The sequence below is a fragment of the Thrips palmi genome, unplaced genomic scaffold (genome assembly GCF_012932325.1).
Source record: "Thrips palmi isolate BJ-2018 unplaced genomic scaffold, TpBJ-2018v1 HiC_scaffold_8, whole genome shotgun sequence".
Classification (NCBI taxonomy): domain Eukaryota; kingdom Metazoa; phylum Arthropoda; class Insecta; order Thysanoptera; family Thripidae; genus Thrips; species Thrips palmi.
This window is the reverse complement of record NW_023144635.1, coordinates 4,064,727-4,088,652: the sequence shown is the minus strand read 5'-3', so window position 1 is coordinate 4,088,652 and position 23,926 is coordinate 4,064,727. Positions and strand designations below refer to the sequence as shown.

At 66.4% G+C, this 23,926-nt stretch overlaps 1 long non-coding RNA gene across 1 annotated transcript; it reads right to left on the bottom strand.

Moving 5' to 3' along the window:
• Positions 1 to 23,851, bottom strand: LOC117653400. The gene is made up of 3 exons (XR_004588220.1): positions 23,383 to 23,851; positions 6,693 to 6,794; positions 1 to 96 (listed from the first exon to the last, which is right to left on the bottom strand). It is a non-coding gene; the product is annotated as an uncharacterized LOC117653400 (long non-coding RNA).
• Positions 23,852 to 23,926: the final 75 nt, after the last annotated feature.

Sequence of the window (23,926 nt, the reverse complement as noted above, 5' to 3'; positions counted from 1 at the left end):
GCTGGCGGCCAGTCCGTGCGACAGCGCGGGCAGCGGCAGGCTCGGCAGGGCGGGCAGGGCTCGCCGCTCATCCGCGCCGCTCCATGGCAGCCCGAACTGCAACAGACAAGACGACACCGTTAATTGCTGCAACACGTCGTCCGCGACGCCAATCAAAATTTCGGTCTTGGACGTGGACGTCTCGACGGCGATGCGGCGCGGCGGCGAGGCACGCCACCTAATGAGACTGCAGCACTAACGAGCCGCCAACGCACCGAGGCGCCGAGCCGCGCCGAGCAGGCCGGCCGATATTCGGAAACACAACGAGCGGCAGCTGGACGAGGGGCGCGTCGGACTTCCTCGCGGCCGCCTCGACGTGGCCGCGGGCCGCCGCGGACGCGGGGGACACCGCGCACCCACGGCGCGGCCAGACGAGCCGAGCCGGTCGTCGCGCCACCGCAGCGCGGGAGGAGAGATGCCTAATCATCATTAAAGCAAAGCCTGGAGCGGGGGCGGGGCGGGGGGGCCACCGGGAAGGGGAGGGCGGGGCAGACCTGCTCATATCTCACGCCGCATTACCAACACGTGAGAAGGCAGCAGCGTCGGCGCCGCGGGCAGCGGGGAAGGGGGGGGGGACGGGCAGCAGCATCTCCAGCTCCCGGCTCGGTTATTTTGCTACGGAATGCTGTAAATGTCACCGGAGTCCAGTGGGGATCCACTTGCCCTGCTCCCACAGGCCGACGCGGAACAGGAACGGGTGGGGGGGGGGGGGAGTGGAAGGGCGCAGCAGTGTGCCACCGCAGTGACCCCCGGCAAGGACGGGGAGCGGGGCCGGGGGAGGAAGGGAGGGGTAGCATTTTGACACCACCGCCATGGCGTGGCACGGCACTGGCCTCAATCTGGGAACATCATCCACGGACTTGGTCAACAGGATCACGTTCGCAAGACGAGCAAGGAACTAACGTCGCCCCTTCCCTTCCCGCCGCGCCTCGCCTCGCCTCGCAGCAGTCCCAGAGGCGCAGAAAAAAACGACAATCCATTTCTGGCGGTCCGGATTCCTGTCCAAGGCCTGTCCCTGTCGGCCGGCGCGATAATATTAAGCAACAGATTTCGAAGGGAGGGAGCAGGAGCTGGACGTAGACAGGCGGGCCGCGGGGCCGCGGCTCCGGGCGTATTGTCGTCGCGGGGCCCGGCCGCCCCGGCCGCCCGGTCCCATTGGTTCCCATACAGGAGCCCCGCTGGGTGCCCCTTCGGAGTCTTCGGCCCGGGTCTCTAATTGGCAAGCCGGAGCCCCCCGGCCCCGAGCTCTGGGCTGGCGGGGCTGGCCCCAAGCCCCGGGTACCGGCTCCGGACACCGGGCGGGCCGTATGATGGCGATCTGTCGTGCGTCCGGGGCGGGGCGGGGCGGGAGGTCAGCGACGACCTCTAATGACAGTCGCCACTTCATCAGGGTCCAGGCCGTCCAGGCCGCAGGGCCGCGCCACTTGGCTTATCAAGCCTTTCACAACCGCAGCCCGGTGGCGACGTTGCGAGGGGCGGGGCGGGGGAGGCGACAGGGAAACCAGTCCTGACTCCACACCGCAGCGCGGACGAGCCGAGCAGGCGACAGACCCGAGCGCGGCCGAGGCCCCCGAAAGATGGCCGGTCACTGCGTGCACCTCGCCGAGCAGGCCGAGCAGGCCCCCGGCTCGGCCACGCACGTTCAGCAAACACTGTGCCGTCGTGCAACACTGCTGCGGTCACGCCGGCAGCCAGCGCCGCGCCCCGGCTCGGCTCCGCCCCGCGGGGCCTCCGCGACGTCCCCGCACGCCCCGGCTGCGCTCGGCCGGCTCGGCGCTCGGCTCGTCCCGGCAGGGCCTCTCTACTCCAACCCAACCGCACGGAGATCATAAAAAGCAGTATCAAGCTCACCACACATTCACTCACACACGCATGCACGCACACGGAGGAACGCCGCCGCCGTCCCGCCATGCCGGGCCGCGCCGTCGCGGGGGAGGCGGGGGAAGGGAGATGACGCGGGGAAAACGAGAGGGAACCGAGAGAGGAGAGAGAAGATATCGATGACAAGACCACGGACGGAGCGACGAAGAAGACCGAGGCATGCAGGGAAAGGGGGAGGGGGCCGCCGGGCGTACAGTAGTGCCGCAAGGACGAGCACGCCGGCCGGCCGGCCTGGCCGAAGGCTGCTGGCAGCGCTGGCGGCCAACCTGCTCATCACCGCCTTCATCAAGGACGGCGACGGGGGGCCGCGGACCGCCACCACAGCGCCCCAGCGCGTCGGCACGGCGATAGTGTCGCGTTTTGGAATTCGAAACCTCGACGACAGGGTGACTTTGGCCGTGTGTGTGTGTGATCGTGTGTGTGTGTGTGTGAAGGGCGGAACTCGAGGAGGGCGTTGCGAGCCCTAATTAGAACCAAGGACGCGCGCACCCGGCCAGCCCAGCCCGGCCGCCCCGGGCCAGTGGGACCAACCACCAGGGCGGCCGCGGCAACCCTTTGCCCCCGGCGACAGAGATTCGGCCGACGCGAACCAAAAGCGCGGAGGGACGCCACGGACACAGCTCAGGCTGCGCGCTGCCGCAGAGCGTCTCTGCAGAGAGAAGAAAAGAGACGGCGCCCAGCTGTGGCCTTATGGGCTGCAGGGCTGCAGGGCGGTACGGGGGGATGCGGGTCCGGGCTGCCAGGCTGGCTGCCGGGCTGCCTGGCTGCAGGCGCGTGAAACCGCATCATCCGGGGAAGGAGGCGAGGGGTGGGGGGGTAGATGGCTCCCGCAGGGGAGACGACACACAAAGGGGGGTGGCGGGGGTGGCGGCGCCGCCCCGGCGGCCCTAGCACTACGTGGCACTACATTCTCCAAATTAAGAAATGCGACACGCCGGCTGCAGAGCTGCAGCACGGCCCGGCCCATGTAATCTCCCGTGAAAGGGTGCAGCGGGGTGGCGGCGCGGCCGGGCGCAGTACAGGTAGGGCCTGGGGCGGCCTGGCCGAGGGCCTAGGGCAGGGCCGTGCGGTTTAATAAGCGGCCAGGGTCGTGCGCTTCGTGGCACTTGGTGGCAGGGCGTGGCGCCCAGGGCCGGACGGGCGCTATTACAACGGGGAGGCACTCGACGGCCTCGGAGGCCTCGACGAGGAGGGCGTCCATCCAAGCGGCCGCGGACGCAGAGGACGCCGTCAAGCAGCCCTTTTCCGCGGCAGGACCATCCACCACGGACGGGTACTATACAGTGTGCGGCAGAGCGGCGAGTCTGGGGGGGCCTTTCCGCCACCCGCACCAAGCCCCCCCCCCTTCCCCTTTCCAGCATCGCACCCGCAGCAGCAATGGCTTGCACCCGGCCAGGCAAGCTCCGGGCAAGCCCTGCGGGGCCCTGCGGGGTCGGCCGGCATAACCGTAAACATCACGCAGAAAAAGGGGTTTGTGCGCGCGCCTGGCTGTGTGTGTGTGATACTGCAGTGCAGGCGCAGGGCCTCGCACAGGGCGCAGTACACCGTCGCCGCCCCCACGCCACGGCGTGCCACCCCCTCCCTCCCCTTCCTCGGGCAATGCCGGCGCTGGCTCGCTCGGCTCCGCACGTTGTAACGACCCCCATTGCGAAAATTCCTTATCATTCTGGCAACCTGACTACTGCAGTGGCGTGGTGCAGGGCGTGCAGGGCGCGCGGGACTGCAGGGCGTGTCGCCCCCGTGCGCCAGCCTCCCCGCACCACGCACAACTAGTCCACTTTACAGCAGGTCAGCCCTTGGCCGCAGCCCTGCGGCATGCAACTCAAATTGGACAACGCGCCGCGCCTTGCTGCGCCTTGCTGTGGCCGCCACGCCGCGTGGCCCTGCGTCGCCCTGCCTGACGCAGACCTGTTGGCCCAGCAGCGGAGCACCGCGATGAGGGGACGTCCAAGACCGGACAGACGAGGCGGTGGAGCGGACAGAGCAGCCAAACTAGACGGAAGGACAGACATGCTCCATGAATGAAAAGAAAGGAAAGACAGAACCACCACGATTTCGTGAAATCCCACTGGTTTCCCATCCACTTGTCGCACCGCTGTTTGTTCGTCGAGGGGGCGGGGCACACGAGTCGCACAGGCCGCGAGACACTGCGAGGCGGCGCCGCCGGCACAGCCGCCGCTAATCAGATTTACAAGGGTAAAGTCGTGCGGGCGGCGAGGCGCGCTGGAGGTCCAGCAGGCCGCCAAGCAGGCCGCTCGGGGGCACGGCGCCGACACGGCGCGGCCGGGCACGCCGCGCTCGTTGCACAATGCCTACGTCGCTCCTCATTATGGGACGCAAATTAGGGCGGGACGGGGCGGCGCACTAGCCAAAGAGCAATTAAATGCCGAGCGAAAACGAGCGTCGTTTTACACACACTGCCAGAGCGCGTGCGCACGGCCCTTTGCGGGGCCCAGGCGCGGCCCCGCGGCGGCCTCGTGTCTCCGGCGGCGCGGCTCGCGCTGCGTCAACGTGGTCAACGGTAGCGCACGACGCGCCGCGCGCCCCGCCCTCGCCGCCGGCCGATATGTATCACCGATCGCTTCGCCTCGCCCGCCGACCCGCATTCGACCCGCCCAGACACCTGTTGGGACCGGGGCGCGCCGGGGCGCGCCGGGGCGGCGATAGCCATCGCGGAGGCCTCGCCCGACCCCGCCCCGCCACAAAGCCCACACGTTAATAACCGCCGATTTCGCGGTAATCAGGGCCGTGTACTTAGCGCGGGCGGCGCGGCGCGGGGCGAGGGACCGTCGCGTCGACGCGAACCTCGCGCCGCGCCGCCAACAACAAGACGGCCCCGACGACGCACATTCCGCGCCGTTCCGCGCCGCGCGGCCCAAATAAAAACTAAATGAAAACGTTGAGGCGTTTTTGCAGCAGCGATTCCCTGCAGGTGCACCGCGGCCACGGCGGCGGGGGCCTTGGCGGGGGCGGCGCGCGGAGGGGGAGGGGGGAGGAACCAGCTCGCCGCGGGCGCTGGGTGGGGCCCGCACGGCCCGCACCATGCAGCCTCGGACGGCGAGACGGCCGGCCGGACGGGACGGGGCGACGACCAGAAGCCGCCTATAAGGCCATCCGGTAGGGACAGGTCAGGCCCGACTCGGCCCTGCCGGCCCTGCCTGCCCTGCCCGCGCCACTCAAATTGAATCCACGCCTCACCTACTACCCACACACTCGCACGCACGCACACACTTGCAGCGCGCCGCGACGGGGGAGAACAAATGTCTGGCTGAGCACGAGAGATGTTTGCGCGACGAACGATACCAGTTTTCATACCGGCTAATGGGTGCGAGCACGCAATGTTGGGCCCCCGCCGCCCCGCCCCGCCGCGCCCCGCGCAGCCACGCGTACACGCCTCATGGCAGGGTGCCACTATTAGGTCGACAAAACCCGGGCGGCCTCCAGCAAACCACTACCACCTCCACCACCTGCACCAACCTGTCGCCGCGGAGCGCGCAGCGGCGGACAGAAGGCCGCCGCCACCGCAGCACCGCAGCATTTTCGTCCATTTCCAACTAATTCCGCGCCCAGAGCACGGAGAGAAAGAGAGGGAGGGAGGTGGAGGGGGAGGGGGAGGGAGAGAGAGAGAGAGAGAGAGAGAAAGAGGTGCGCGGGGCGGCTCGCCGCAGGCCACAAACAAAGTGGCAAAGTCGCTTTTATAAAAAGTGAGATGCATACAGGTGGAAGGGCGACAGGGGCGACAGGCGTGACAGACTCGACGCCCACTCGCGGGCTTATCAGGCCGGCCGGCCGTGCGCCCCCTTGCGTGTCGCTCGAGGCTCGAGCACGCCGTCAACCCCCAGCGAGACCTCCCGGAGCACCCCGCCACCCACCGCCACTGCCCTTTCATTATTTCAAATTCATTTTCTTTATTTTCGTCGGCAAGCGGCGGGGGCCGCGGGCCGCGAGCAGCGTCGATCTCAGGGGGTTCCAATCTCCCCGCGCGGCGCTGGGGCGGGGCGGGGCGGGGCGGGGCGGGGCGGGGCCGTCGCTTGCCGTAATTAGCGGGCGGGCTACGCCGGGGCTACGCCGGCACCGCACGCACGCGCACCGCGGCCGTCCAGCGCGGCGCGCCTCTCTCCAAATCCTAGACGTCCTAGACTCGAGACGCGACAGGAGCGGACGCACAGCCAGATTTATGGCTTCGGCGCGCGGACCCCTCTCCCCCTCCTCATCCGAAAATCCCACACAGACAGCCCGACGTCTCGACGTCTCACTCACTCCCTTCTCCAGCGAGGGATCGGCGCGACAGAGCGGCCGCTTCAGACCGCCTCGTCCGATCCAACCGCGCCAACTGAATCAAAGCTGCGCGGGAAAGAGAGGCTCGCGGAACGACGAATTTCAACAGAAAAGCGGCCTCTTGGCGGCGCGTGATGGACACGCGGGGTGGGAGGACAGCGATAAGCCCCAAGGCCACGCACCGCCCGCACGGGCGTGGCGTCACCGATCCACCGTAAAACATTCAAACATCAAAAGCCTGCCGTGCTCACGACAGCCGGCCCAGCGACCGCGCGCGCCAGCTACTCAAAAATTGACGAGCCCTTAGAGCAGTGTTTTCCCTCCGCCTCCCGGCCGCGGGGCGGGGCGGCCGAGGTCAAGGCCTGTTTGCATTCCATTCTGCTGGCAAAATATGTTGTCACAGTTCCCACGACCCCGCATACGAAAGCGCGAGGGAGGGGCTCAAAGATTGGCGAGTCTAGCCTCGCGCGTGGCTCGCCGGCAAAGACACTCACCTCGTAGCGGACACCCATGTGAGCAGAGCCGGGGCCGGGGGGCGGCCAGTGCGGCCAGGATGGGGGAGGCTGGTGCAGGGCTGCCAGTGGGCCTGCGGACGCCTGCAACAAAGAAAACGAGTTAGTCTCGCGGTGGAGCAGCGAGGCGTTTCCCTCTCTCGCGGAGGTGGGCCGCGTTATCAGCGGCGCCTCGAGAGCGAGAGAGGGGAGAGAGCGGCGCCCGGGGCAGCCGCCCGAGCCGCCACAAGGTCGCCGTCGTCCGGCAGCCAATGAGACCGCGGCGTCGGCCGGGCGTCGCGGCGCCAGACGCCTTCGCGCGGGGATTGGCCGGGCAGGGCGGGCGGTACCGCGAGCCCGCCGTGCTGCCGTGCCCGGGCCTACCCGAGCGTGGCGGCGGCGCTGCACTGGTAGTGGGTGCGCCATTGTCGGCGAGCGGGCCGCCACGCCGCGGGGCACGGCGTGGCACGGCACGGCACGGCCCCCACCGAGCCGCTCCCAGGTCCCAGGCGCCGCGCCGCGCCCACCGTGTGCCCGACATGCCGAAATGACTTACTACGTTCCGCGAAGCCACTTTTAATCGGGCCGCTGCCCCGCCGCACCGCCACAATGCCTCGCCGTGCCGCCGCGCCACCGTCATTTAGGGCCGCTTTTTAGAGCGCAGCCGGTCCGGGCCAGCACCGCCAGCGCCGCCAGCGGGCTGCAGCGATGCAGTCTTTTCTGTGAAATACGAAATGGGTCCGGCATTCCTCGCGACGCAGCGACGCAGCCCTCGCCCCCCCCCCCCCTCCCCCACGCCCCCGACCAAACTCGGGCTGCGACCGCATTTTCAATCCCAGATTCGAGGCCCGCCGACCGTCGCCGTCCCTTCCGTTGCGAGCAGCGCTTTCCGCGACAAGCCGACGAGCATGCATCGCGTGCGGCTTGATTGCTTTTCTCGCTAAACGGCGGGGCGGGGCGGGGCGAGGCGAGGCGGGGCGGGGCGGGGCGGGGCGGGGCGGGGCGGGGCGGGGCGGGGCGTTCACAGCCAGCAGCTCCGGTGAGCAGCAAGTGCGTGGCACTCCCCCTCCTCCACGCCTCCACCCGCCGCGGCAGCACCAGACTGCTGCTGCTGGAATGAAGGCGAACTGCATCAGCTTCTAGAGTCTTTATTTTGTTTTGGCGGTGCGGCGCGCGGTGCGGCGCGGTGCGGCGTGGTCAGGGGGTCCCGCGGGAGGAGGGGGCGTCCCGGCGGCCCGGCGGTGGACGAGCAGCTCGCCGAGACGCTCCTCGCTGAATTCCGATGGCCAAGTCGGAGTCGGAGCCGAGCCGGCCGGCCGGGCCGCTGCAGCCTTTGCCGCGCCGCGCCGCGGATGCTGCACTGCTTCGTCGCTCCGTCTCCCTCGCACTCAGGGGCGTCCCGCGCAGGCGCGAGAGAGACAGCGACGAAAACGACTCCGTCCGCAGGACACGGGAACAGGTCGGCGCGGTCAACACCAGTACCGAACAATCACAACATTTGCCGAATGCCTGCACCTTGCACCGCCCGGGCTGCCCGTCAGCCGCGCGGGCACACGCACACTAATTGGCCCCACACACACATTTACATACGCACACACACACACACACACATCGGGCGACGGGCCGCCGCCGAACCTGCGCGCGTCAAGGCGGTTTACATCTCACGGATCACGAGACGACCGGACCGGCACCTGTCTAGACCATGCGCCGCAAGCCGAGCCCCGCCCCGCCACTCTAGCAGTGCCACGCCGCCGCCGGCCAGTGATTGACACGAGGACCGTTCAACTCCCCCCCCTCAATCGCGACGGCGATAGCAACTACTCACACCTACTCGCTAAAAGAGGAAACGTTGCTCGGGAAACGTCCGTCTGCCCCGTCCACTCGTCTCCGCCCCCGCCGAGCCTCCCGCCTGGAGCCAATGCAACGCATCGTCTCTGTCGCACTCCATTCCGCGCAGGAGCGAGAGAGACAGAGCGACCAAACGACGCGCCAATACCACGCCCGCGGCGTGTTGAGCAGTGTGCACACCGCGGCCTGTGCGAGGGTCGCATTTGGCTCGGCGCGAACAGTGAGAATAGCATTGAGGGGCACGGCGTTGCGAGGGGCAGCAGAGAAGCACCACCCAGGCGGGGATAATGAATGGCCAATCGACGAGGTGGCGATGCAAGTCCCGAGGCGGCCCGGCCGACTGCCCAACACGTTCACTGCTGCTCCCTTTTTTTCCCGAATCCATTTTAAGTTTTTTCAGAGTTACACAGCGCGCCACTCGGCACACGGGACGAAGCCTTTCTCCACCACCAATCACTTTTCCGGGCGGCCCAGGCCGAGGCGCAGGCCGCGAGGCAAGGCGAGGGCTTTCGCACCTAGCACTCTTGTTTGAGCTTCGAGCGCCCGTTTCTTTCACTGGCTGCTTTAGGGAACCCAGAGAGCTGCTGCCGGTTGCGCGAGTGCCGGGCCGGCCAGGCGAGCCGCAGAGGGCCAGAAGACCGGTGGCGGCGGCCAAAAATTCTAGACACGTTTTGAGCTCCAACGTCGCTAAATGGGACTCGAAAAGAACGTGTGACCCCTCCAATGGATTCCTCTCCGAACGAGGAATCCATTGGTGGGGTCACACGCTCAGTTAGAGTCCCGTTCAGCGACTCTGAAGCTACTCGTGTCGAGTTTTGGCCGCCGACGCCTGTCTTCTGGCCCACTGTGCAGGCGTCCGCGTCGCGGCGGTGGCGACGAAGGCCACCATCGCGGCCGCCGCATCGGCGGAGACAGGGCCACCCGAGTCTCGGCGCGCAGCACATTCGGTGAGGTAAAATAATTATCACGCCGTCGCCCAGATGGCAGGGTGGAGATTGCCTGGATTTGCATTCGCGTGGCAGCGCGGCCGGCCAGCCAGCACTAGAGAAATCTTACCTTGTCGCCGGCCGTCCCTCGGCCGTCCCTCGGCCGTCCCCGCTCGCAAAATGTACCCCAACAACGGCCTATCTGTCTCGACCATCGGCTGCCCGCGACAGATAAGCGCCAACAGAGCGAACGGGGCGCGTCGGGCGAGCGTGCGAGCGCCGCATAAGTCTCACGCATGAGCCGCCCCGCCCCGCCCCGCCCCGCCCCGCCGGCCACTGCCCTCGGCCCCACGGCCCCCACTAAATCCCCGGGTAATTTGACCCAATCCGTGCTCCTTTAGTTTTTGGGCGGGCCGGACCGCCGTCACCCCGTCCTGTCCGGCCGGCCGGCCGGACCCGGCGCGCACAGGGCCCGCTATCAAAGTCGACGGGGCGTTTCGAAACTTTGGAAACGCGACGGCATCGCAACCTGTGGCCCGGTCAGGCCGGGGACGCCAATTCACAGTGGCGGCAGCGCCGGGCCCGAAAAGCACCTCGCCGCCGTCGCGCCCCAAGGCCACGCGTGCAACACGAACCCGCCAACCCGGCGGCCCGTGGCGTGCGCCGTGCCACGGCGTGCGCGCCCAGCCCGCCACCCTCCGCACGACCGCCGCGCGCACGCCCCCGCAGACATTCCCGCCAAAATGAGTTACGCGCCCCGGCCACGCAGAGCGCGCCTCCTGCCTTGGAGAGCTCCGTCTCACACTCTGTCGTAGGGGTGCGAGAGAGACAGTGCTGGCCAGTGTGTCGAGCGGCCGAACACGGCGTCGTGCACCTCGTCGCGCACCTCGTCGCGCACCCTCCCGGTTACCTGCTCATTACCGGCCGATTCACTAATTAACACCTTAATCACCGGCCGGGCCGCGGCGCTAAGTGGCTCCGTCCCACCTCGCCCCGCCCCGCCCCACCCCGCCCCGCCAAAATCGATCCCGGGCGTCCTTCCCCGCGACACGAAGGACGCCCGGCAGCGCCACACGGAACAGCCACAGCGGCGGCGCGGGTTCAAGTCCCGGCACTGGAGCCGGGCGGAGCGCCTGCAGACGCGAGGGTAGGCAACACGACGACACGCCAGCGCGGCGGGGCTGCCTACCCTCCGGGCGCCCCAGGCCACTCCGCGCCGCAGTGCCGCGCAGTGCGCATTGCGGGCCGACACACACTCACACACACACATACACTATCACACGAGACGAGATGAGAAAACTGTGTGCGTTAGTTATTGGTTCCGCGCCACCCGCACCGCCACCGCTATAAACCAAGCTGCGGGGCCGCAAGCGTCTCCCTCGCACCGCTGCGGAACGCGCCTCGAGTGCGAGAGCCGCGTCGAGAATCAGCCCGCCGGCCGCACGGCGCGCAGCGCACGGTGGCTGGAATGCAGACTCGCGATCTGTTTGCCTTGGCCAGTTAGCACCGGCCGGTGAATTGGTGTGAGTGCCTGCGCTGCGCTTGGGCTGTCTCCCCGCCCGCCTGCCTGCGCCCACGGCGTGTGGGTGTGTGGGTGAGCAGGGACACGTCCCTCGCCCGACGCGCCCGCCGGTGACGGATGGCCCCTCCGCCTTATCAATCAACCTGATCTCCACTCTCCCGGCAGCGAAGCAGCGAACTAGAATCTGTAATATGCCTCCACTCCGCCGCCGCCGCCGCCGCCGCCGCTGCCGCCGTCGGCGTGGTCGTGGTCGAGGCCCCCGAGGTCCGAGTAAACGAGGAGGCGGGGGAAGGGGAGGCGTAGCAGGCGCCCCACAGGGCCTCCACGCCGAGCTGGCCGCTCGCTGGCCGGAGCCCCGTCGGCGACGCGACGGCATTTGTTTTATCAGCGCTTCAATTTTTTCGTGAAATGAAGTGAGTATATTTTCCCGGCGTCGTCCCGCGCGCCGCGTGTGGTGTGGGACCTGTCAGCCGCCCCACCCTCCCCCTTCCCCAGGGGCCCCCCAGGGGCGCCCACCCACCCGCTCGGCGCGGTGCTGGCGCGCTCTGGAGCCGGGCAGCCGGGCCGAGGACGCACCAACGAACGCCACCCTATCTGGCGCGCCGCATCTCGGCTTCACAAATCAACGCTGCCATATGTAAAACCAGCGAGGGGCGCTGTCGCCTGGAGTCCCCGGCCTGGCCGGCCGAGCGAGGGACAGTCCCGACAAAAACCCTTTGGCCTTCGACGCGCGGCCAACAGGTGCACGGCCTGCAAGAGCGCGCCGCGAGTCCCTCCCTACCTGTTGCGCGGGGCGCCAAATAGTGACCCGCGAGAAAGACAAAAAGGAAATCGAATCCCTGCACCGGGATTCGAACCCACGGCCGGCCGGCCGGCCTATTCCTATTCCCGCCGTGACCCACATCTCTCTCCGACCGGCCGACGTGACGCCGCCAGAGTGCCACGTCGCGGCGGCGCGCAGGAGCGAGACGCCTCAATAATGCAGGGCAGTGCAGGCGTCGCCGTCATGCCCGCCCTACAGTGTACCGCCACCCGGCCGCGCCGCCGCGCTTAGCAACACGGGGGAAAGCCCGCGCCCACGCGCCACCCCCGCGTCGAGTGCCCCCACCCCTCCCACGCCGCGGCGCCGCGGCACGCGAGCACACTGCCGCCGCGATAGAGGCAGCAATTGGCGGGCGCTTGGCCGGCCCGCGCCGCCAGCAAGCGTGACGGAATGCCGACGAGCACGCCGACGATCGCATCTCGCCTCACCTCAGGTCAGACACGCGCAGCGCGCAGGCAGGCGTGTGGCTGCCCGGGCCGGGGCGTGGCGGCCGGGGCGGGGCGGCCGGGGCGAAGCGGCCACTTGTGACCCGGCAGGCCGGCACCACACTGCTTGCACGTCCGCCCGCGCCTCACGTAGGCCCGCCTTGCCCGCCTTCGCCCGCCTTAGTGCAAGCATCTCGGCCTGATAACCATCATGAGGGCGAGCATCGCGCCGGGCCGATACCGCGGCAGAGAGAAAGAGCGGCGCTGGGGCTCGCTGCAGGGGTAACGCTCTGTCGGCAAACAGCAGACGCGGCGGGGCGCGGCGCTGGCGGGGGGCTTGGGGCAGGCTGCTGGTTAGGCCCGCGGCCGATGCGCAGTTCCGAGGTTCCGAGCGCCGCAGCCACCAGCCACCCACCGGCCACCCCGAGCGAGCCTCGGCTCGGCAGCTTCGGCGCGGACCCACCCGGCCCACCCTCCCGGAGCGCATGTCGCCCGCCAGGCCGCCACGGCCACCAGTCTCAAGGTCACTGGATAAGGAAGCGCCGGGCCCGGCGTACGACGGGCGCATCGTACTACGCCGTACGCCCGGCCCGCTTGGCGTGCCGCGGCGTGCCGGCGGGGCGGCCTGTCGCCACGCGCTTTCGCCGCGCCACCGCTAGGGCTTCTGGCAGGACAGGCGGAAATCCCGCACCACTCCAGCCACCAGATTCGAGCCCATTGGCTGCTGCAGCCAAGGCCATCCACTCCACGTCCACGTGCGCGACGCCCGGCGACGCCGCCGCGGGCGACAGAGACGCTCGCGCCCTCTCGCTCCCTCCCGACACTCGAGTTTCGATTCCGGGGATCGATAGCCGGCACGAGCGACCCCGTCCGGAGCCCTGGCGGGGAGGGGAGGGGCGGGGTGCGGGTGCGGAAGCGAGCCGAGGGGTAGCGCCGCCCCCGCCGCCCCCCGCCGCCCCCACCCCCACAGTCGCGGTTCGCCTGGCGGCCAAGGTCACGCCCCTGCCCCCGCCGCCACCGCCCGCCCCGGCGCCCGCCAGGCTGCTGAGCGCGCTCCGCTGGGCTCCGCTGGGCTCCGCTACCCCCGACCGGCGCCCCAGGAGCAACGCCCGGTAGCTAGGCAACACGGGCCGGCCGGCCGGCGCGGGGCCCGCGGGGCGCGGCCTGGGGACACGGGGCCGCGCGAGCAGCGCCACGGCTCAATCCTGCCTGCGCGGACCTACTCGCCAACAAGCAAATCCCGGCGGAGTGACCATCATCGCGCTGCCCAGCTTGACTCGCTCCACAAAACGAGTTATCTGCTAATGGGCGTCCCGGAGATGGCCGCACATGGCGGCGCGGCGGAAGGGGGAAGCGGAGCTCCAAGCGGAGGCCCCGCCGGGGAGGTGGGGGAGCGCGGCGCGTGCGCCTGCCCACCCCAGCCCACCCCCAAGCCCACCCGGCCCACCCCTAAGGGCCCGCGGCTTGGCGTGACCTTGGAGTCGGGGGAGGCGGCGGGCGGCCCCGGATAGGGCGGTCCCCCTGGCCGCCTTGCCGCCTTGCCGCACCCATTACGCGGTCGTCACGATGTTTGCGCTGCACCAAGAAGACCGAGCTCAAGGCTCTTCTCCTCATCACCATCCCAGCCTCCATCAGCGACTCCCCATCAGGCGGCGCGCGCTGGGGGCGTAGCGTAGCGTCGCGTAGCGTGGCGTGGCGCCTGGGGCTTGCACCGCAGCACGTGCGCGGCCTAACGGGCGGCTCCCCCTCCCCTCCCTCCACGCCGTGATCCTCGGCATGGCAAAGTCTCCGGGCCAGGGGCGGGGCTGCGGGGCTGCGGGGCTGGGGGACGCGCAGCGCAGCAAAGCACCACTCCAACGCTCCGCGCCACGCAGCGCCAGGCCACGCCACGCTCCGCGCGCAGCACGTGGAAGGCCCCGAGCTCTAGAGGCACCGCGCCGCACCGCGGCCCACCGAAGCATCCGCCAGCAGCCGGAGAAGTGCGTCAAGCTCCACCACGCGCCGCGCCGCGCGAAAGGCCCACAAGCAACCCACCAGGTCATCAATACGTGTCCGCGTGCCGCCCCGCCCCTCGCACTGTAGCAACGCGCACACACAGAGACAGGCGCGCACACACACAGACAAGCACGTACAATCCGCGCGCGCAGGTCCAGGCTTCGCTAGCGCCACATCAAAGGGCGCGCCTAATAAACCAGAGCCAAGGGGCTAAGCGCTTCCAACACTAGCGACCAGGGCGCCGGGGGGAAGGGCACGGTGGGGGCCCCGCCCCTGGTTCAAGGGCGGTCGGGGCGGCGACGCGCCTAGCAACACCGGCCACTGCACTGCCGTGCCGCCCCCGCACGCAAGCCGCAAGCCTTCTACCTGTTGGCTGCTGGTCGAAAGCGACGCTGCCAGGCCCGTAATTTGGTCACCGTAGCGTAGCATGGCGGAGCCCCCGCCGCCTCCTCACGGGGCTCTCAGACACACACTCACACACGCACACACTGGTCCAGCCGGGCGGCACTACGCCGCGCCACGCCATCGGCCGCCTAATGCTCTCCTCGATAACGCCAGGCATTCCGAACAGGCAGGAAGGGGACCCAACCGGTGTGCCTCTGGCCAGCCTCGGCCAGCCTGTGGCCGGCCTGTGGCCGGCCTGTGGGAACACAACCCGGCCGGGTACCCGTCTACCCGTCCCATCGGCACGGCGTGCCCGGCGTCCACGTCCCCCACCCACACCGACACCCCTCCGCCCCGAAGGTCACCGCACCGCCCGCGCGCACACACGGACGCACCGCCACGGCACCGCCGCTCGTCGCTACCGCCCGAACCACCTCCCGGCCTACCGCCACGTCGGCCACGTCGGCCACGTCGCCGCGGCAGAAGCACCGAACCATGTTGGCCGGCCTGAGCCGCCGTAGATTTGCCAGTGGAGGGTTCGTCGTTCATCGCCAACCCCCGGCCAGCTCGACCAGCGCGGCCAGCACGCGGAACGTCCAGGCCGAGCTTCTGGCCGCTCCACTCTCGCAACCAGACGAGGGGAGAATAAGGAATCAATAACCAACCACAGCAACCTCACGCACACACACACACTCGCCCGTCCGCGCGCGCTCGCGGCAGGTGCGAGGCGTGGCGTAGCTTGCGGTTGTAGCAACACCACCACCACGACCTCCGCCGCGTCCCCCCGGTTGCCTTGGCGACCAAGCTCCGAGGGGGGAGGGGAGGGGAGACGGGGCGCCGCCGCCGGCTCGCGATCCCCTATCAGACCACGAGAAGCGCCTCCAGCCCCGCCGCGCCCCGCCGCCCTTCAAATCCCTTTCGCCTCTATTTGCTCAGCCAACAGGTGCTCCGGGCCCTCGGGGGCCTCAGGGGCCTTCGGGGGCCTTCGGCGAGGCCACGGGGGCCCCGGCACCTCGCCGGACCGTCCCCGCCTCGTCCCACCCGCGCCAAGACGACACGACGACCCTACAGGACCAGTTCCACTTTTTTAACCTTTTTTTTTTTACCTCCTCCCGCTCCAAAACAATCACGACGCCGCCGACGACGCCGACCAGAGGAGGAGGAGGAGGAGAGAGAGAGGAGAGAGATGGGCTATCTGGGATGCTGCGCGCGAGTGGCTGGACAAGTCCCACCGGGCCGGCCGGGCCGGCCGAGCCCCCGACAAAAAGAAGGAAAGGACGCGTATAAAAGTGTCACTGAAAAACATAAACCAAAAACAAAATACGGGCACCTATAGAGATATACACGAGTTTTATAAGAAAATAATGATAATGAAATGCGATAAAAGGCAATGTGAGCCGGGCAAGGGGGGTGGAGGACGACGACGACGCGGCTGGAGAAGCGGCTTAGAAAAAGGAGCGAAGAGAGAAGACTCGAGGGGCCGATCAAGAGGAGTGGGGCGGTAGGGGGAGGACACACAAACAGGTGACACAAACACAAACGCCGCTACACGGCGCGACCAGGGACCGGCGCGGACCAGCGGACCAGGGCTCCTTGCTCAGGGCGGAACCAGAATGTTTCGAGTGTTTAAACCCCAGGCAAGGCAGCAAAGGCTGGCCCGGCCGGCCCCTGCCCGCCTACCTACCGATACCGGATTAACATACAGATTGATTCTCACACCTTTGGCGGCGTGTGTGCAAGTGTGAGAGAGCGCGAGAGTGTGAGTGTGGATTCCAGCCGAGTCCAGCGGCAGCAGGGGCAGCAGCCAGGAGCCGCTTGGAGCACGGCTTTCCTGGCCGCCCTCGGCAGCCCTCGCCGGGCCGCTGGGGAAGGCCGCCGTCGTCGCGCCAATCGCGGGGACGATCTCGGGGAGGATACGCGCACTACACTGTAACCCCCACTTTCTCATTTCCCGTGGCCATGGCAACGGGTTCATTTCACTGGTTTTCGGACAAAGGGGTGTAAGTCCATAAAATCGAAAAATTGAGTGAAGTGTATTTTCGGATATATCACTCAAAACCGCACAACCTGGTGTGTCAGATCGTCAATATGACTGCTGCTTGCGGAGATACCGCACTGTCCCAAAGGACGTAAGTCCACCAATTTCTGACAAAAGGGCACAAGTCCACCGTTTTCTGACAAAACAGCACAAGTCCACGTAAGTCCATACGTTTTCTGACAAACAGCACAAGTCCATCGGTTTTCTGACAAAACCGCGTAAGTCCAGGGAATCTATGGACTTACGCGGTTTTGTCAGAAAACCGATGGACTTGTGCTGTTTTGACAGAAATGGGGAATACATTCCAAAAGGATAGTGCAGCCTACAAGGATTCTGGTTCTATAGAATCCATTTGCCTGACGCGCTACTTTTGATTGTGAGCAAAACCTTACTGATTGCAGGCCTTGAATGTGTATCTTTGTCATTGCACCAAACAGCATAAGTCCACCTGTTTTCTGACAAAACCGCGTAAGTCCAGGAAATCTATGGACTTGCACTGTTTCGTCAGAAAATAGGTGGACTTATGCTGTTCTGTCAGAAAACGTATGGACTTACGTGGACTTGTGCTGTTTTTCTCAGAAAACGGTGGACATGTGCCCTTTTGTCAGCACAAACATCATGATCAAAACCGCGTAAGTCCATACATTTCCGAAACCGTTGTGACAACTCAATCATGACACAATCAGGCGGATAAGACATGAAAATTCATACTAAAATGTATACGTCTTTTCCTGCAACTCTTAATGGTTCAGATGCAGGAAGGTTTTCATTACATACCCACAAATTTTCATTTGAGGACTTACACCCCTTTGTCCGAAAACCAGTGATTTGAGGTGGGCCTCGTTAGCAAGGGGCAGTGCACCGTCCACTCCGTCCAGCGACAGCGCAGCGATAGCCATCGCAGTGCTCTCATTTATCACGGCCATCGCCACGCCCGCCTCGCCCCCACACGGGGCCGAAGGGGCGCGTGCTGGCCGAGGCCGAGAAGGCCCTGCTCACGCCCACCGCCCCCAATCCGCCCCGCCGGCCCCGCCAGCAGCGCGCCCGTCCGTCCATTCAAGGGGCCTCGTTCGCCTCGCCCGGCAGCCGAGATCCGTTATCGCCGGCTCCATCAATTTGTTGCGGCCGGCAGGGCGGGCAGGGCGGGCAGGGCGGGCACGGCTAGCGGCCCGGCGACAAAACGGCAGCCGTTAGGGCGGCGAGGCGAGCCGCGGAGGGGTGGCCGACGGGCGGGGCTGGCCGGCGCCTCGGGGGTTCTCACGCCAAGACGACGGTGGCGGCGGCGGCCACAACAACACGGCTCAAACCTTCAACTGCCGCCACGAAGAATCGTCGCACCTGGCCTTGACGTGGTCGACGGCGACGTGCACGACGTGCACCCTGCAGCGCGCCGGCGCACAGTGCGGCCGATCTCGAAAAAGACGGACATATTTCAAAAAAACTGTTCCTAGCAAACGTAGGCCGACGAGTTTTCGCTCAGATACGTTTGCGGGGTCTCTGTTTCTATTTCTTACCTCAATTTTGATACAGCAGGGGCGGAACCAGAAATATGAAAGGGGGTAAATTTTAAAAGTATTTCAAACAGACTGAAATTTTGCACCCGAGGGTTTTTAGGGTCTCTTAATCCATTTCAAAACTTAATTTTGCTATAGCAGGGGCGGATCAGGGAGTTAAAAGGGGGGAAAGTTCCATTTTACTTGATAGGTCAACAAAATTGCCAAAAATGGATTTAGATACCCTTAAAACTCCCCAATACAAAATTTTAAACAATTTGGTCAAATTTCAAAATTTACCCCCCTTTTTGTTCCTGGTTCCGCCCCTGTTTTGTCAAAAATGCGGTCACGGACGGATTCACCGACCTTCCAAACTTGAGGAGACTCAATTTGACTGTCCCTGCTGTGATTGTTGTATCGATACCGACCCGTCCACTAAGGTGGAAATATGGCGACAAGTGCAGAAATCAAGGAACATACTTGCTCAGCACAGCTGCGGCTGGGGCGTGCTGGGCCCAATCTTTGTTGGAATCGATCAAGGAAGTATCAAGCTTTAATTTGATGTGCGCCAAACGACGGGAATCCCCGGGAATCATTTTATATCTCAATCGAAACTATATGAATTTGAAGCCGCGCGGGCTCCCAGGAAAAAGTTAATTTAGAATACTTATTTTGCAAATATTGGTAAAGTTCCTTATTGCTCGTGAAAGACGAGGGATCGAGCTGTACCTGGGGCATTTGCGCGGCCTGCTTCGGTGGCTCAAGGAACTTGATAAAAGCTTTGAAAACATGTATAGGTTATGTTGCCCCTTTCGTTGGCGCCAAAACACGTATCTTTGAAGGGCTACAGAAGACGTTCTCGGGTGTGCAAAAATATGAGTAAACTGTTTTTAGACGCAAGAATCATCCTAGTTTCGAATCCCACTATAGAAACAATTGTAGCTCAAAATTGAAAAAGTCGTTTATGTCCGCGTTTTTCGGGATCGGCCGCGCTGTGCGGCGACCCCCAACGGCGCGGCGGCCCGCGGATGCGACGAGACGCGACGTCCGCGTCCACCACCGCAGCGCGCACCGAGACGTCCGCGACGGGGACGGGGGGTCACTTTAGCGACGTTTAGAGCCAAAGATCGCCAGTAGTGGATAAGCCTCTGCCAGAACGAGTGCCACACAACCGCCGCACTCGGCCGCGCCACCCCGGGCGGTGCTGCCTGGCCCAGCCGAGGCCGGCCGACCCGCCGTGGGGGCTCCACGAGACGCTCAGCTTGCTCCGCTTCGCAGAAAGGGCCTGCGCACAATTTTAGCCAGTGGCGAGCAATTGGCAGTCGAGAGTATCTCGCACTGACGGGAACCAGTCCGCGACGAGCGGGCCACAACAGGCAACGCGACGACCACGAACAAAGACCCGAGCGTCGAACCTACCCCCACGGCACGGCACGGTGTGGCGGCCTTTCCAGGGGGCGCTAGGAATAAAACGTGACGACACCGCGCGAATACACACACACACACTCACTCGTGCACACTCTCGCGGCGCGTACACACTGTCACTCGACTTGAGATACAGCGATAAACTGCGGGTGGAGGTGGGACAGGGTGATGCATCGCCACTGCAGGGAATGATGAAGGCTTAAACAGGTGACGAGCCATCCCGGCCCGGCCGGCCCGTCTGTCTGTCCGTCCGTCCGCCCTCACCGGCCTCCTCAGAAAGCGCGGCACACATAAACAAGGCGGGCGTAGTAAACACCGGGCCGAGCCGCCTCCGCTGCTAAAATACGAGCGTAAATAATCTTGATCCATCAAAATCTCTTAGGCGCCGGCCGTGCAATCCCCCCCCCCTCCCTCCATTTCCACTTTCCATGACGCGGCCACGGTATATTGTTTTCCCCGCGACGCGACGCGCCGTGTAAGCGGGGGCGGACCAACGGCGAGAGAATGAAAAATCGAAACGCGCGCACACACGCACACACACACACACAGTGAATGATTGTGGGTGCCGCGAAGACACGCCGCGGAGAGCCGCGGCACGCACTCAGCGCCGCCAACTGTCCGCCAGCGTCACCGACGTCGACATCGCGCGCCTCGCGCCCACCGCCACCGAGAGGGCCTAGAGGACCCAGAGGGGGCGCTGCCCGGCCTACTGTACCCGCCGCCAGCCTGCAGCTGCAGCCACCACGACGACGCACAGCGCGCCGCGGTTGCCAGCCGCGCGTGGGTGGGTGGACCGAGGACCCGAGCGGCGGCCGCCAGGGCGTGGCGGGGCGTGGCGGGGCGTGGCGGGGCGTGCCAAGGCGTGGCGGCGCGGGGGCGTGCAACGCGGGAGCTGCCAGCAAAATAAAGGACCGCATTTCTTCTTCCTGCGGCCGAGCACCGCGACGCACCGCAACGCACAGCGAGGCGCCGCCGCGATAATTCATCCTCCATTAATCTCTGCGGGGCCGTGCCGGGCCGTGGCGAGCCGCGCACCGCCCGCCGCATACCGCCGGCCGGCCGGCCGGCCAGAGTGCATGCAGGAACACTGCGAGACGCAATTAGCGGCAAATTGAGCGAAGCCGGCGAAGCCGGCGAAGCCGCGGACCAGTGCGGCGCTGTCAAGGAGGCCGTGAACACTACCGATCACCGCGGCCGGCCAGCACACTCGTTCCGAGAGTCGTCGCTCTGTCCCTCTCGCACCTGTACGGGGCGCAGCATGAGAGTGAGAGAGACAGAGCGACGGGGCAGGCAAGCCGCCCCGGGCGCCAAGAGCAGCGGAGCGCAGCAGAGCGGCACCCCGGCAATAAGGTGCGAAAAACACGGGTGCGATAGCATCGTGCTGGCGGGGCGGGGCGGGGCGGGGCGGGGAGCGCAGCGAGGCACCCAGATGGCCGGCAAATGGCTCCGCAGCCCCGCCGCCCCGCCCGCACACAAAGGCATTCCAGCGAGAAAAGCGTGGCGCCGGCAGCCAAATTCGCAGCCAACTTCCTTTCCCGGCCGAGGGAAGGCCGCAGGGAAGGGCTCTCAGCAGCGCCGGATCCGAGTGGGGCGGTGGGGCGGTGGGGCTGTTGGACGGCGGGGTGGCGCGGCGGCCGGCCGGCGCGTGCAGCTTCAAGGGGATGTGCGGCTCGGCGGGCGTTCGGGGCGGCGCCGCGTCCCATCGCCTTTAGGCCCCGCAGCCACCAGCCTAGCCCGCACTGCCGCGCCGGCCGACAGAGCGCGCCACCTCGCTAGGCAGCCGGTCAGGCAGGCAGCCAGGCGTGCTTCGATCGACCTGCCGGTAGGGCCCTGGGCCCCTGCCGGGCCCGCCGGCCGCGGGTCCGCTCCACTGTGTGGAACTGCCGGGAAGACAGCAGGGACGCAGATGTCCACCACGTGACAGCGCCGCAGCGCCGCAGCGCCGCAGCGCGCACACTGTGCGAAGAGGCAACCACACTGACATCGCCCCGCCCCGGCGTCGGCCCGCCGCGCTCACTCAGAGAGGCATTCCAGTCCAGCAGAAGGATTCCGAACACCGCCGTCGTCCTGTCTCTGTCGCACTCACTGTGCAGGGGTGCGAGAGGCGGAGCAGCCGGCAGACGCACCGAGCGCCGCGGCGCCTTGGACGCTCACAGACACACACGCACACACTCACACACGCACGCACCGAACCGTAGCGCACCGACCCGGTCCAAACCATACCGACACTTGCACGATTTATTGGGTGCACTTTGTATTTAATTTGCGGTTCCCTCCCCCACCACCTCCACCACCTCCAGGGCCGCGGCATGCAGTCGCATGGCCGCCGTGGCCGAGGCCCCCTAGGCCTCGCCTGTCGATATATCTCGGCCCAGTCGCCCCGGGTCGTCCGGCCGGCCGACTGGACTCGAGGGACTCGCCGTAATCGCAGCATAAACGACATAATTGCTACCCCCTCATATCCGCCCGAACCAGCCACAGGCACCTGGTCCACATTTTTACAAAAAACAAAGAGTCGGGCCGCGCGAGTTCGCGCCGGCGCCGCGTCCACGGCACTGTACTCTTGCCGACGCGAGGTTCGCGGGCCGATGACGGCGACACTGACGAGGACGACGGCGGAAACGCCGCGAGCAGCGCGTCCGAAGCGGAGCGGGACGCGCACTGGACGCAGCGCGGACTGCGCGGACGCAGCCGCCCCCCGATTACCATGACGCCCTAAGTCAATGAAAAGATTTATAGGCGTCATTTTCATTCTTACAAGAGGAGGGCACGGATCGGGCTGCCCATCAAAAAGGTAAACCCGGTCGCCGCGCCGACGGCCCGACGGGCCGCACGGCCGAAACGCCGAGAGGGGCTCACGTCGTCCGAGCGCCGCCACGCACCGCACAGCGCGGCAGGAAAGCTTGGCGAAAAGGCGAAAGAAAAACTGCGACACGGCCGCCGGTAGTTGAACCCGGGGCCCTCGCCAAAGCAATAACGGCGCCGCCGCCATTCCACTGTGTTCCAGAACACGTCCAAATAACAGGCAAAGCGCGGGCATTCCAGCGGCGGCTAATAAAGCAAAGCCACCCCGCGCGCCTGGCTGCCAGCCCTGGCCGGGCGCCGACCTTGGGGCGTAGCGAGGGTTGGTTGTGCTAGGGTGGCCAGGAGGGTGGCTACGCACGGCGAAGCGCTACGCGCTACGCACTCTATCGACCACCTGTAGCGCCCGCCGGCCTCCCAGCCCGCCCCCGCGGCGTGGCGTGGCGGCGCGCGGAGCGGAGGGTCGTCCGCGAGACTCCGCGCGCCCAGCGCCTCGCGCCGACACCACTTCCGAGGGCGCCGGCCGGCGGCAGGAGAACCAGCACACTGATTCCGCGCGTCGCTCTGTCTTCCTTGCACTCGTGGGGCGTTCCGTAACGGTGCGAGGGAGACAGTAACGACTGTCGGAATCAGAGTGCAGCTTCCTGCGCGACAAGGCGACGTGAGGCGACGCCCCCGCCGAACGCCCCCGTCAGCGCCAGCAGCATGCAGCAGCACCGCGACGACGCGGCGCGCCCGGCAGACGGCCCAGATAAGCTAGCGGCATTCCCCGGCTAGTCATCCAACCGGGCTAGATAGCGGCGGTGTTTCCTTCTCGGCGAAGACGCCGCACGCCGCCGGCACGCCACTGGCAACGCGCACTTTTACGACGCGTCGCGGCGGCAGCGCGGCGAACGCCAAGTCCGGAAGTCCGCGCCGGGCGGAGGCTGGGCAAGGCTGGGCGGCTCGACCGGCCGGCCCGTCAAGCACGCCGTCACTGTCACAACACGCGGGTGACAACACCGACACTCACCTTCCACGGCCACAAATCCGGCGACGGTTGCGTTTAGTCCTGGCGCTTGCACCCGGCGGCGGCACGCATAGTCAACAAGCGATGTCAACAAGTCGACAGCACCGGGGGAAGCACGTCACAGCGGTATAATCCCTTGCCTTGGCACGGCAACTGTTGTCGAGCACTAAACACCACTGACACCCGACGGTGTTGGTCATTCACTTTCACACACACTTTTTTTTCGAGCACTGAGAGGCGACAGTCACTGTCGAAGCTTGTGGCTGCGGCGTCGAAGACAAGGCAGGCTCCTCCAAGGATGCTGCCTCACACTGGGGTCTCGTCTCGACTCGCGAGGCTCGCGAACAAGCGGGCCGTGAGGACGAAGGCGGGCGACACGCAGCGCGCTACACGGCCGTACTGTCCCCGGCGGCTGTTGTCACAAACTGAGAGCCGGTCCCCCTCCTCGAGCCAGGGGAGCCTCAGCGCGGCGCAGAGCGGCGCAGCGCCCGGCCGGTGCGACGCAACGCTAGCGCCACGAGCGGCCGCAGCCCGAACCCTCTCAGCT